Consider the following 12,117-nt stretch of genomic DNA (forward strand, 5'->3'; position numbering starts at 1 on the left):
ATTTCATTCTTTATTTTTATTTTATTATTTTTAAAAGATTTTATTTATTTACTCATGAGAGACACAGAGAGAGAAGCAGGCTCCATGCAGGAAGCCTGATGTGGGACTAGATCCTGGGACTCCAGTTTCATGCTCTGGGCCAAAGGCAGATGTCCAACCGCTGAGCCACCCAGGCGTCCCATCATTCTTTCTTTTTAAATATAAAATAATTTAAGGTTATAGCTTTTGCCATGAATATTGCTTTTGCTGTTTCCCATACATTTTAGTGTTTACTGTTTTCAATAAGTATTAGTGTTTTCTTTTTAATTCTTTTCAGATAAAATGTAATTTTAGTTTTGCTTGCCCTTTAAGACAAAGATTATATAGGAAAGTCATTAATTATTTTAAAGAAGATAGTATTTTACTATTATATTTTTCTTATTTTATTGGATGATTTTTAGAGTGTAGGATTTATGATAAAAAATTTTTATTGAATGCTCACTTTGGCAGTACATATGTTAAAATTGGAATGATACAGAGATTAGCATGGCCCCTGCACAAGGATGACAGGCAAATTTGTGAAGTATTCCATGATTTTTTAGCAGCACACGAAATAAGTGATGGTGAGGATGCAGAGAAAGGGGAACCCTCTTGCACTGTTGGTGGCAATGCAAACTGGTGTAGCCACTCTGGAAAACAGTAATGGAGGTTCCTCAAAAAGTTGAAAATAGAACTACCCTATAATCCAGCAATTGTACCACTAGGTATTTACCCAAAGGATACAAAAATACAGATTCAAAGGGGTACATGTACACCAGTGTTTATAGCAGCATTACCAACAATAACCAAACTATGGAAAGAGCCCAAATGTCCATTGACTGATGATTGGATAAAAAAGAGGTGATATATATACACAACTGAATATTACTCAGCCATCAAGAGGACTGAAATCTTGCCATTTGCAACCATGTGGATGGAGCTAGAGTGTATTATGCTAGGCAAAATAAGTCAGTCAGAGAAAAACAAATACCTTATGAAACAAAATAAAGGAACATAAGAGAAACGGGGAAAAGAGACAGAGAGAGGGAACAAATCATAAGAGACTCTTACCTATGGAGAACGAACTGAGCGTTGATGGAGGGGAGGGCTAAATGGGCGATGGATATTAAGGGGGGTCACTTGGGTTGACCTGAGTGTTAAATGTAAATAATGAATCACTAAATTCTACTCCTGAAACCAATATTACAGTATATGTTAACTAACTAGAATTTAAATAAAAAATTGAAAACAAATATTGAAGTCTTATTTGTATCCAAATATGTAATTGATTTTTGTAAATTTCTATTAAATGTAACAAAATATTCTCTATTCCCCAAATATGAGATTCAACACATCAATTGAATAAAGTTGATCAAATATATTATTAAATTTCTCTATGTCCTTATTAATATTTTGTCTACTTGATCTGATTGTAAGAAATATGTTGAAATATGCCATCACTAATTTTTTACTGGGTTCTCTTGAATCACTATTAGTTTTTGCTTTATTTCTTTAACTCTTCTGTTTTTCAATATCTACAGAGTTAGGACTGTTTTTCTGCTTCATAAATTATACCTTTTAATATTATGTAATATCTCTTTTTTCTACCTAGGAATTTTAATTTTAAAGCTAATCTTAGCCTGATATTGCACTTCCTGTTTTGTTTTTATTTATATTTGCGAAGTCATAGGTCTATCCCCTTATTTCCATGTTTATCTATTCTCTTTAATTGTGTTTCTGGTAAATAATAAATAGTTCAAATTTTATTTTTACTCCAATCTAATATTCTGTGATCTTTATTGGGAGAATTTGTCATTTATGTTTGCATAATGATATACTTGATTTTATTTAATACTCCATACTTCGTTATTTATTTTAATTTTTTAATGTCTATTAAGTTGTTATTAACTTTATTAATTGCTTCTTCCCCCTTATTACCTAAAGATTTCTAGTATAATTTTATTTTTCGTAAATGGTCACCTTCATTTTCCTTATGCCCATAATTATACCCACATTTATTTAATATTATATGAAAACAAGATCAAAACTCTTTCCCTAATTAAGGCTCTTCAATCCTCTGCTTCTCCTTCTCCTCCTAATAAGGTGAGAACTTTAGAATATTTTCACTTGCTCACTAGTTTCCCCTAACCCCATCTGCACACCATATGAGATTTCTGGAATGTTTTTATTTTCCCCTTCTTTCTACCATCTAAACTCCTTCTCAAATAATTTTATACTTTTAGTTTCACACGATTATTAGAATTTTTCTTGCAGAGTGCCTTTATAATTAAAAAAAAAACAACTCTTCTTTATCCCTCAGTGTACAAGTTCCCAGAGAACCTATCACTATTCAGTTATTTTTAGTTATAAATATATTACCAAATTCTTTTCTCATCAACTTTACCTCTTCTTCCATTACACCTATCATGAAGTTCAGATTTATCATTTTCTGGCTTCAGTCTTTTCTTAAACGTTTCCTCAGGTGGGGTATATGGGTGATGTAATCTCTGCAAATAGCATACTTCTAGGCTGTTAAGGAATAATATCTTGTCACATATCCAGTCCTTTATTCTAAAGCATCTGCAGATAATATTGCACAGTCTTATTGCTTTGGAATTGCAAGAATTCACTACCAATCTAATTCCTTTTCCTTTGTATATTACTTGTGTCTGTCTGGATGCATTAAATACTTATGTGTCTTCATCATTGGATTCCAGTGATTTGATAAGGACACATCTAGCTGCAGTACTATCTCAGCAGTCTGATCTGGAAGTTGATGAGCAGTTAAATATGCTGGCCCAGGTCTTCAGCTCAGGGAAATTTTCTTCAATCATGTATTTAATCATTGTCTCTTCCATTTGTCACCTCCATTTTTTCTCATAAATTTATTTTCCAAAGTACATATTTTTCTCATATTTCTATCGTGTTTTTTTTTCTTCTCCCGCTCTATGACTTAACATATTCCTCTACCAGATATTCTAAGGCATCAACTTGAGCATCTATAGTGCTGACTTTCTCTTTCACTTCATCTATTCAATTTTCAAGTTTAAAAAGTCATGTGGTTTTTGTGCTAGGAATTATTCTGAATACTATATTCAGATCTCTTTACAAGTTTCTCTCCTTTTAGATCTAGTTTTAAAAGAAGCAGCTCTATTTCTTTAGCAGTTTATTCTGAGTTTTCTTGTTTATTCTGCTTTCTGGCTTATATGCCCTTTTAACAAAATGTCATTTCTGTATTTGCTCATTTGGCCACATTATATGAGAGTGCTCCTGAATGTGCTGGAAGGTGCAGCCCTCCTGCCTGGTGGGTCATTGTACATACAGCTGACTGCATTCCTCCTGTCTCATGCTTGAAGGCAGAGCTTCTCTGCTTCTATTGTCTCCAAATCTCAGAGGTAGAGATGAGTAAACCTAACTGTTCACCTTCTCTTCAAATCCCTAAGGTCAGGGAGACTCTGAAGTTCAGAGAGCTAAAATGGACTTTTCAAGAAGGACTGCTTTATGATCCTTGCTTGGACTTTTGTACTGAGCCCTAGAATGCTGACCCAAAGAGGAGGAAGTATGGAAACATGTCTTGACTTACCCCTGCCCATTGGCCTGCAAGAAGTGGCTGAGTTGAAGTCAGAGCCCTGAATAGAAGGCTGTGGGATGCCTCAAGCCACCATCTTCCCAGAGTTTTCTCTAATTTTTCTTTTAGGGGAGTATTTCTGGAAGCTTGCCAACTTGAACACATTACTAGTTCTGCCTTTGCCACTAACTGATAATGCACATTTTGACTAGTCACCTACCTCTTTGGGCCCCCAAGTGCCCATCACTGAAATAACTAGGTCTCTTCCTTGAGTCTAAGACATCCTCATTCTTCCAGTGTGTTAGTTGGCTCAGTTGTATAACTGCCATATATTCAAGTGAGAATTGCCATTCCCCGTATCAACTGTGAGTAAGAAAATTATTTTGGAGTAAAACTTGGCAAAACAAGATCTTGAGCTGCCAATAAATTATTCTGCAAGATTTCAAAACATTAAATTTTTGCATTCACTCACAAAGTCAAGCCAATTTTGCTTAAAGGAACACTATTGTTTGAGTTGAAAAAAAAATCAAACCTAAATTGTGATTATGCATCTGGCATTTCTAATATAAGTATGAAAGCAATAGATCTGCCTGTTTTTTGCTAAATCACACAGGCTGCAAAAAGTATATACACATATGGAATTTCTTTTCACATTCAGAAAGTTAAACTCAAATTCTAACTGTGAAGACTTGTTCCTGAGAAGCATGAGGGACAAATGCCTAAGAATTTTTATAGTACTACTTTGTAGAGATAGCTTATCCCTTTTTCTTTTTAAGCTTTTACCTTTTATTGCTCCTTTTAGGTTATGTTTATTTAACAAAATTCAGTTATTGAAGAAACTACAAACCTAAGTACCAGGTGTACCCTCTAAATGCTCATCTGGAGCACTTTAGTAATTTCTTTGACTCCTGTATGCTTTCCTTGCCTGAAGTGTTCTTCCTGTCTCTTTCCTGTTCCTATAATTTGAAGGCATAATGGCCTTTCAATTTCTAATATTGAGTCTTTTGATTCCAGCAGCCATGGATGTAGGGCTAGAGGTTTGGAAATTTTAAACTTAGAGCCTTCACATACAGAAGTATAGATAAGTCAGTCAATTCTACAAACCAATTTAGAGCCCTTTGTATTTATTATAGTTATATGTGTAAACTTTTATTCTTCTCTCCTAGATTATGAGCAGCTTGAGGGTGGGATCTGTGTCTCTGTCATCTGCGATCTCCTAAAGAAATAGGATTAGTCCCCCATACAATAGATGTTTACTAGTTTACATCAAAATTATTTGAGTTACTAAATATTTCTTCTACTTAACCTCTTGCTTATTCTTAATTATATATTTGAGGACATATGAACTAAGGTTAAATTTCCCCAATCCAGTTAAAGTTAATTAGACAAAGCCCCATTTCCTTGATGCCCATTAAGAAAAGTTAATGCCAGAATCCAAAGATAGTGGTAGGTAGAAGCTGGTCTTCCACAAAATGTAATTTAAAAATGCATACCATCACCTCCACTATTACCTCATTACAGAATGTTCACAAGCAAGCATTAATCTTTCGCTGCTGAAAAGTGGGAAACTATACTAGAGGTCAAAGAATCAAACCAAATTGTATGATTTTTTCTTTGATCTAGAATGGACAAGCATTTCATGATTCAAAGTTTTGGGGATTTCTCTTCCTTTTTTTCTTTCTTTCTTTCTTTTTTCTTTTTTTTTTTCTTTCTTTTTCTTCTTCCTGATGTCCTAGACTGTAGCTTAACTGAAAGATATATTGGAATCAATTGTATGCACTCTCTCTGCTCTTCTGAGCAATTGTGCTGGAGCAGCAAAGGAAGGATTAGAGGGTAATTCTCTGGGGGCAGCAGAAATACACATCAATCTGTTGCCACCGCAGGGTAATATGGATGATGTAAAGCCTGGGCAGCCAAAGATCACAACATATTGTTCTTCTGGAGGGAAGGGGTCATCTTGAGGAAAAGTAACAGTAACAACAACTATTTTGTTCTCATCTGTGGCTGTCCTACAGCCTCTCACTCCTTAACCCACTATACACATACAACACACACGGGAATACAGACAAGGACAGAGAAAAATATGAGATCTTAAGAATTATAAGAAGCTGTTGATTATAAAATTGCTGTAAATGGCAACATATACCATTTCATGATGGCCAGACTAGGATAGGTTTGGCAAGAAAGGCTTTGTTCTTAATTCTAGCAAGCTAACATTCTGCAAAATCCCTTGCCTCTTTTACTCTTGCTGTTTGCTGTTGTAGAAGAGATTTCCTCCTAGCCTTTTCCCCCTGTGGCTCACAGCAATTATGGAGGATTCATTGGGTCTGTACGAGTAGGAATGTTAGCCAAATTAGTGAGTGAGAACTCTGGAAAAGGAATTTCCTGGGGATTTTCAGAAGTGGTCTTTGGATTTGTTTTGTTTTTACTGTTGTTCCTCTTGAGGAAAGAAAGAAAGCAGCAGCCCCTGGAAAAGATGGGGAGATGAAGGCCTGCTCCTGTTTTCTCCTCCCCTTGGCTGACTTTGGAGCACATGATAGATCAGCACATGAGAGTGTGAAGGAGTAGGGGGAACCTACTAGTGTCCCAGTTATTGTGGCAACAAAGCACAAGTGCATTTTCTGGAGAGGTCTGAGGACTGGAGCATGGGTCCCACTGAACTAAGGTGGAAAGGAAACCTCCAAGACAAGATATTTCCTTGCCTGTCAATCAATCATGAATTAAGCAGAGGACATTTAACTAATTTGTGTTTTATTTATTTTGTTTCAGTTTGTAGGTATGTATTTGGTCTTAGCTTCAGCTTCTACCTATCTTCTTCAGATACAGTATTTATTAGTGTGCTTTCTAAACACCAAGGCTGTATAAGTTGCTTAAAAGATTACTCTTTGGAGCACCTGGGTTGCTTAGTGGTTGAGCATCTGCCTTCGGCTCAGTGGTCCTGGGATCGAGTCCCACATCAGGCTCACTACAGGCAGCCTGCTTCTCCCCCTGCCTATGTTTCTGCCTCTTTCTGTGTCTCTCATGAATAAATAAATAAAATCTGGTGGTTTTTTTTGTTTTTGTTTTTTTTTTTTTTTGAAGCATAAGTGTTGGAGGTGAAAGCCCTGGGTTTAAATCCCAAGTGTGCCATTTACCAGCTGGTTGACCATTGGTCCTAGAGCCATGAAGAGTTGATTTTAGCCCTGACACTGCCACTTACTAGTTGAGTGACCCTAGGCAAGTTGCTTAAAGTTTCTAAGTATTAATTTCCTCATGTGTAAAAATGGAGATAACAATGCGCCTGATAGTAGGATTTGGTAAGGATTTAATTAAATAATTCATGTGCACTTATAGAACTTTCAGTGCTAAGACTTATGTACAATAAATGCTCAGTAAAAATTAACATTTTAAGACACATTCTATGAGCTTAACTATGCACAAATGCCTGGGGAGAAAATTTGCCAACTAGTATAGTATTTATTCTGAGGGCACTTAGTAGTTGCTATGTCAAGTAAAGTATGATACTGCTCTTCTCCATGCCCTAAAGCACATGCATGTGCAAACACATGCAAACATATGCAATAAATTTGAACCTTCATAGCAGAGATGCAGATACATGGATCATACCTTTAAGTAACAGGCTATGGTGGTGATTTCAGTTATTGAACCTAGCCTGAATCAAAACTATTCCCCAAAATTCTAACTTAGAATAATACACATTGCCATAGATGCCATCTCTCACCAAGTACTGTTCTCATCTTCTATCAAATTTTGGCAGCCTATTACTAAAACAAACACTAATTAATAGATGACATTTGAACCCTTTCATTGTGATTCTTGGAAGCCCAACTATGTGATAACTTACCCAGTTTGAAAAAAAGATAGAATAAAAGAAACTCTTGAAGACTTCTCATTGCTTAGGTGCCCTGGCAAACTTCTTCTTCTTTCTTTCTTTATTTATTTGAGAGAAGGAAGAGGGAGAGGCAGAGGAAAAGGGAGAAAGAGAATCCTTAAACAGTCTCCCCACTGAGTAAGGACCGTATACAGGGTTCTATGTCACAGCTCTGAGATCATAACGTAAGGCAAAATCAAGAGTAGGGTGCTTAGCCAATTGCACCATCCAGGCGACCCTATGGCAAACCATTTAAACTGAGTTTTAATCACTAATGGTGAAATTCCTGTTCAAGCATAATGAAGTATATCTGTACATATGTGAATCCCCAGGGGGCAAGAGCCCTCAGACAACACTGAAGCTTTGGTCAGGCCTTCCCAGAAAACCACACAATTATCATGGCCCACTGGGAAAAGCTTTAGATTTTCACAGATGCAACTGCTTCAGAGTGGTGAACTTCTTTGCAGTTCATATAACCAATTCTAGCTAATTCTCTTTCCCCCCTTTTCTTCCCCCAAAGGGACTATGTTTGCAAAAATCAGAAGTGTCAAGAGGAGGAAGACATGGTAGCATGGAGAGGGGACACAGGATCAGAAGAGAGAGAATAAAAGAGAATAGGAAACCATATTGTGATCGTTTATAACTGCTTTATCTTAAAATGTGTCAGTGATCAAAAAGGCTCTGATTAATTTTTACAGTTCCCATTCATTTTTTGTGAATGCAGCAACTAACAGCAGATGCTCTTTGATGTCTATTTCGGGCTAGCATATGACCCTTGCTCCTTTGTTTGTATCTGATACATGATGACAATGGCACTAAGCATAGAAGTTACTTGGCTAGTAGTAATTGTACTACCCCAAATAATGTCAGCTTTTTCAACTGTGGTTGCAACAGATCAACTAATTGATATGGACAATTGATAAAAGAAGAGTTTGAATTTTAAGAGTTGTTTATAATACACTCCAAGGAAGAGATGGCTGAAATACGGACAGAGGAGGAAGCATGAACTCTGAAAGAAATAACTACAGAGATGTTTTATAGTTTACTTTCATAGTAGACTCAAGATTGCTCAATGACATGCCTTGCAGAACTAAACTCAAGGCTAACTAAGCACATATCCACTTTTTAATCCATGTGTACAAATATAATTCTGACAATTCAAGTGGTAGGTGAAGAGACATGCCACATAGATTTCCTTTCAAGGTGAGACTGGTTGCTCAGCTGTGGGGAATGTGGTCAGCCAGCAGCCTCCAGGTGTCAGCTCCTACAGGGTGGATCTCAGCTCCAAACATCCTCCCCACCTAAAGTCAGAGCCTACATTTGGTTATTGGAAGCTGTGTGTGTGTGTGTGTGTGTGTGTGTGTGTGTGTGTGTGTGTGTGTGTTGAGGAAAGAGAAAGTATAAAGATTCAGCTATTTTGGTCCAAAACGCATAGGGACATCTATGACAAGCAATATCTGTTCCAGACAATCCCTGCCCCCTTCCTGGCTTGGGTTGGCTAAGGCTTTTTTAAGCTGCATGACAGTTTGACATGTCCCTCTGCCCAATTGTGCTTCCTCCAAACTTTCACAAGTGTTGATCTCTAATAAACACCTTACACTTCAAACTCCATGTCAGCATCTGCTTTTGGAGATCCCAATCTGTGCCTAGACATGGTTGCAATTTCTCACTAGAACACTGGTTTTCATTTTCTTTTCTCCAGAATCCAAAGGCCCTTTGGGCTTCATGGTACATAGCTTGAAGCCACTGCACTAAGATCAGAAGTAGAAGTAATATGGATCTCACAACTGTTTCGCTGGTATTTGATGTTACTTTAGTGAGGGCAGGGTGAGTCCACACAGGATTATGTGAGGGCTGGGAAATTAATCTATCAACTTCTTGAGGATTTGCAGTAGAATATGGAGCTGGGAATGGAAATACTGTATGAACAACATGACCCCTGACTTCAAGAGGAGCATAGCTTAGGAGAGGTTAAGAGACTAAGCAGACCAAGTTATCTTTAGCAAAAGAAAAAAAAAGTAAGAAGAGTATAGGTTTGGGGAAAACAGTGAACTGAATACAGACAGGGAAACAGTGGACACATGGGGGAGAATGAGGAGAAAGACGAATTCACACAGCTTGGCACCAAAGACATTGGATAATTCATCAGAGGATAAATTCTTCTATCATTATATTAGTGTTTGAGACTAGGTTATATTTCTAAGACAGCTCATTAAACATTACGTAGAAAAATGGATGAAATAGGGAAAAAAGGAGAAATAGATTCTTCAGTCTCCTTAAAGAGTTTGTGGTGACTTTCCATCTAATTCAGAATAGCATCGTTTTCTTGGGTCTCCTCAGTTACTACCTCTTTTTTAGGCTTCCCTAAATCTTACTCAGCATGAATTTCCATACTTCTACCCAAATGTGCAAGCATTCCTTCTGTTCAGGAGAACCAGTCCTTTGCATTTGATCCTTTCAGTCTGGGCAGATGGGAGCAGAGCCGCCAAACCAGTGCAGTCAGAGATTTGGATGAAATCCAGTTGACTGCTGGGGTCCTTATATTATATTAGAGCGAATGCTAGCCAATGTCACATAAGAATATATACAAATTAAAATTCAGACACGAGGGCATAGCAGAAGAAAATAATCTGCAAAACTGTAGTACTGAGGTTGTTAGGTAAGTGAATTGACTCAAAAGAATTAATTTAGAAATAAGTCTGTTTGAGGAAAAATAACTTAAGTATTAAATCAGTGAAAGGAGGCAGAAGAAGCCGGAAAGATTAAAAAGTTAGATAAGAGAATAAACAGGTTGTGAAAATCTCAAGAATTATTAACGAATAAAAAGGTAAGGAAAATAAGACAGGATAATACACAACCACTTTTATTGCTAAAGATTTTAATTTTTAGTGTACTTCAACCTATTTTCTCACTTTTTCTTACAACATTCTATGAAAATGAGAAGAGAAGTAATTTTTGCCTTCACTTTCAAATGAGGATACTGAAAAGGATCAAAAATCCATTTTTATAAATTGCTCCACTAGATAATGAAAATGCTGGGATATGTGTCCCATTCTCTTGATTCTGAGCCTAAGATCTCTTCTCATTAGACCTTGATTAATGTCTTCTGGGACTGAGGAAAGTGAATATCAAGCTGCCAGGACCTCCATTCTTTATACAACTGGAAGAAAACTTGAAAGAAAATAAAGAACTTTGTCCTTAGAAATAAGCCATCTGTGACAGAGCAAAGCAAAACAGCCAGGCATTCGTGAGCTCCACATCAGTCCTGCCAGGGTCTGGCTGGGCAGCCTCTGTTGCAAGCTGTTTAATTCCTGTAAATCAGGAACAATACCAACTGGTTGATAAAGACTTTGGAGAAGTTTAGGGCTAAGTACATGCAATAGCAACCATAAGCTTAGCTTTAACCACGACCAGCTCTGTAAATTCTTTCTCTTCTGGGGCAGATAAGATACTTTGAGGTTTACCACTAGGCCCATACCTATATTAACAAGGCAAGTATTCATGATGTTTAGATTTTTTTCCCAATTAATAAGTATGATCATTTTAATTTAAAAAGAAATGCATATTAAAATCAAATCAGAGCTTGTTCTTATTTTTGTTTGCCTCACATTTTATTAACCCCTTATAATGCATCATTGAACATATCAAGGAATGATGATAATACATCTTTCTATTTATTTCTCTTTTTTAACTCTTGTCTCATCCATAAGTTTCTTTTCTTTTTTTAAAAAGAAAAGATTTTATTTATTTATTCATGAGAGACAGAGAGAGAAAAAGAGAGAGAGAGAGAGAGAGGCAGAGACATAGGCAGAGGCAGAAGCAGCTCCCTGTTGGGAGCCTGAAATGGGACTAAATGCCAGAACCCCAGGATCATGTCTTGAACCGAAGGCAGACGTTCAACAACTGAGCCACCCAAGTGCCCCACATCCATCCATTTATTTCTGTTTTTAATTGTGGAAGAAAAAGTTACAAAAATTTTGCTTTGAAATTATTAGAAAGAATTATGATAGATCATTTTTGAAAGCTTTATATTTTGCCACAATGGTAGTAGAACTCAAAGATGGTTGTTTTATGATAAACAGATGTGATGTGCTTTATTTATAAAGTGGAAGCAAAATTGCACCCATGAAGGCCAGACATGGCTCTGCTGCAAGGATTTTGGAGTTCCTTCCCTCTGTCTGAACATCTTTACCATAAGTATTTATTTCTCTTGATTCCTCAAGATCCTTCAAGTTCTCACTCAAATCACACATCCTAGTTGAGCCTTTACTAACTACCCTTTTTAAGATTCTGATTTCTCCTTGTATGCTCTACTCCTTTTTTACACTTAATTTTTTTTCCCCAAAGAAATCATTGACTTCTAACATCCTCTATAATTTACTTATAAGTTAGAGACAGTCAACTGGAGAGATTGAGAACATGAACTCTGCAGCTAGTCTGCCTAGATTCAACTTCTTACTTCTTTTAGAGCCTCTTACTAGCTCTAAAATTGTTGACAAACTACTAAAAATTACCTGGAAGATGGGGGTGGTAAATAACAGTAGCAGTCTCATCATGCTACTGTGGAGAGTAAATCAATGTCTGGCACATAATAAGTCCTATGTAGATGTTAGCAATTAAACACTTAATTCCTGCCATTGGAATATATATTCCATGAAGG

General features: G+C 36.6%; 1 non-coding gene across 1 annotated transcript; it reads left to right on the top strand.

Moving 5' to 3' along the window:
- Nucleotides 1–473: 473 nt before the first annotated feature.
- LOC140642088 (U6 spliceosomal RNA) lies at nucleotides 474–577 on the top strand. The gene has a single exon (XR_012038655.1). It is a non-coding gene; the product is annotated as a U6 spliceosomal RNA (small nuclear RNA).
- The last annotated feature ends 11,540 nt before the right edge of the window (nucleotides 578–12,117 follow it).

Source organism: Canis lupus, chromosome 10, assembly GCF_048164855.1.
Source record: "Canis lupus baileyi chromosome 10, mCanLup2.hap1, whole genome shotgun sequence".
Taxonomy (NCBI): domain Eukaryota; kingdom Metazoa; phylum Chordata; class Mammalia; order Carnivora; family Canidae; genus Canis; species Canis lupus.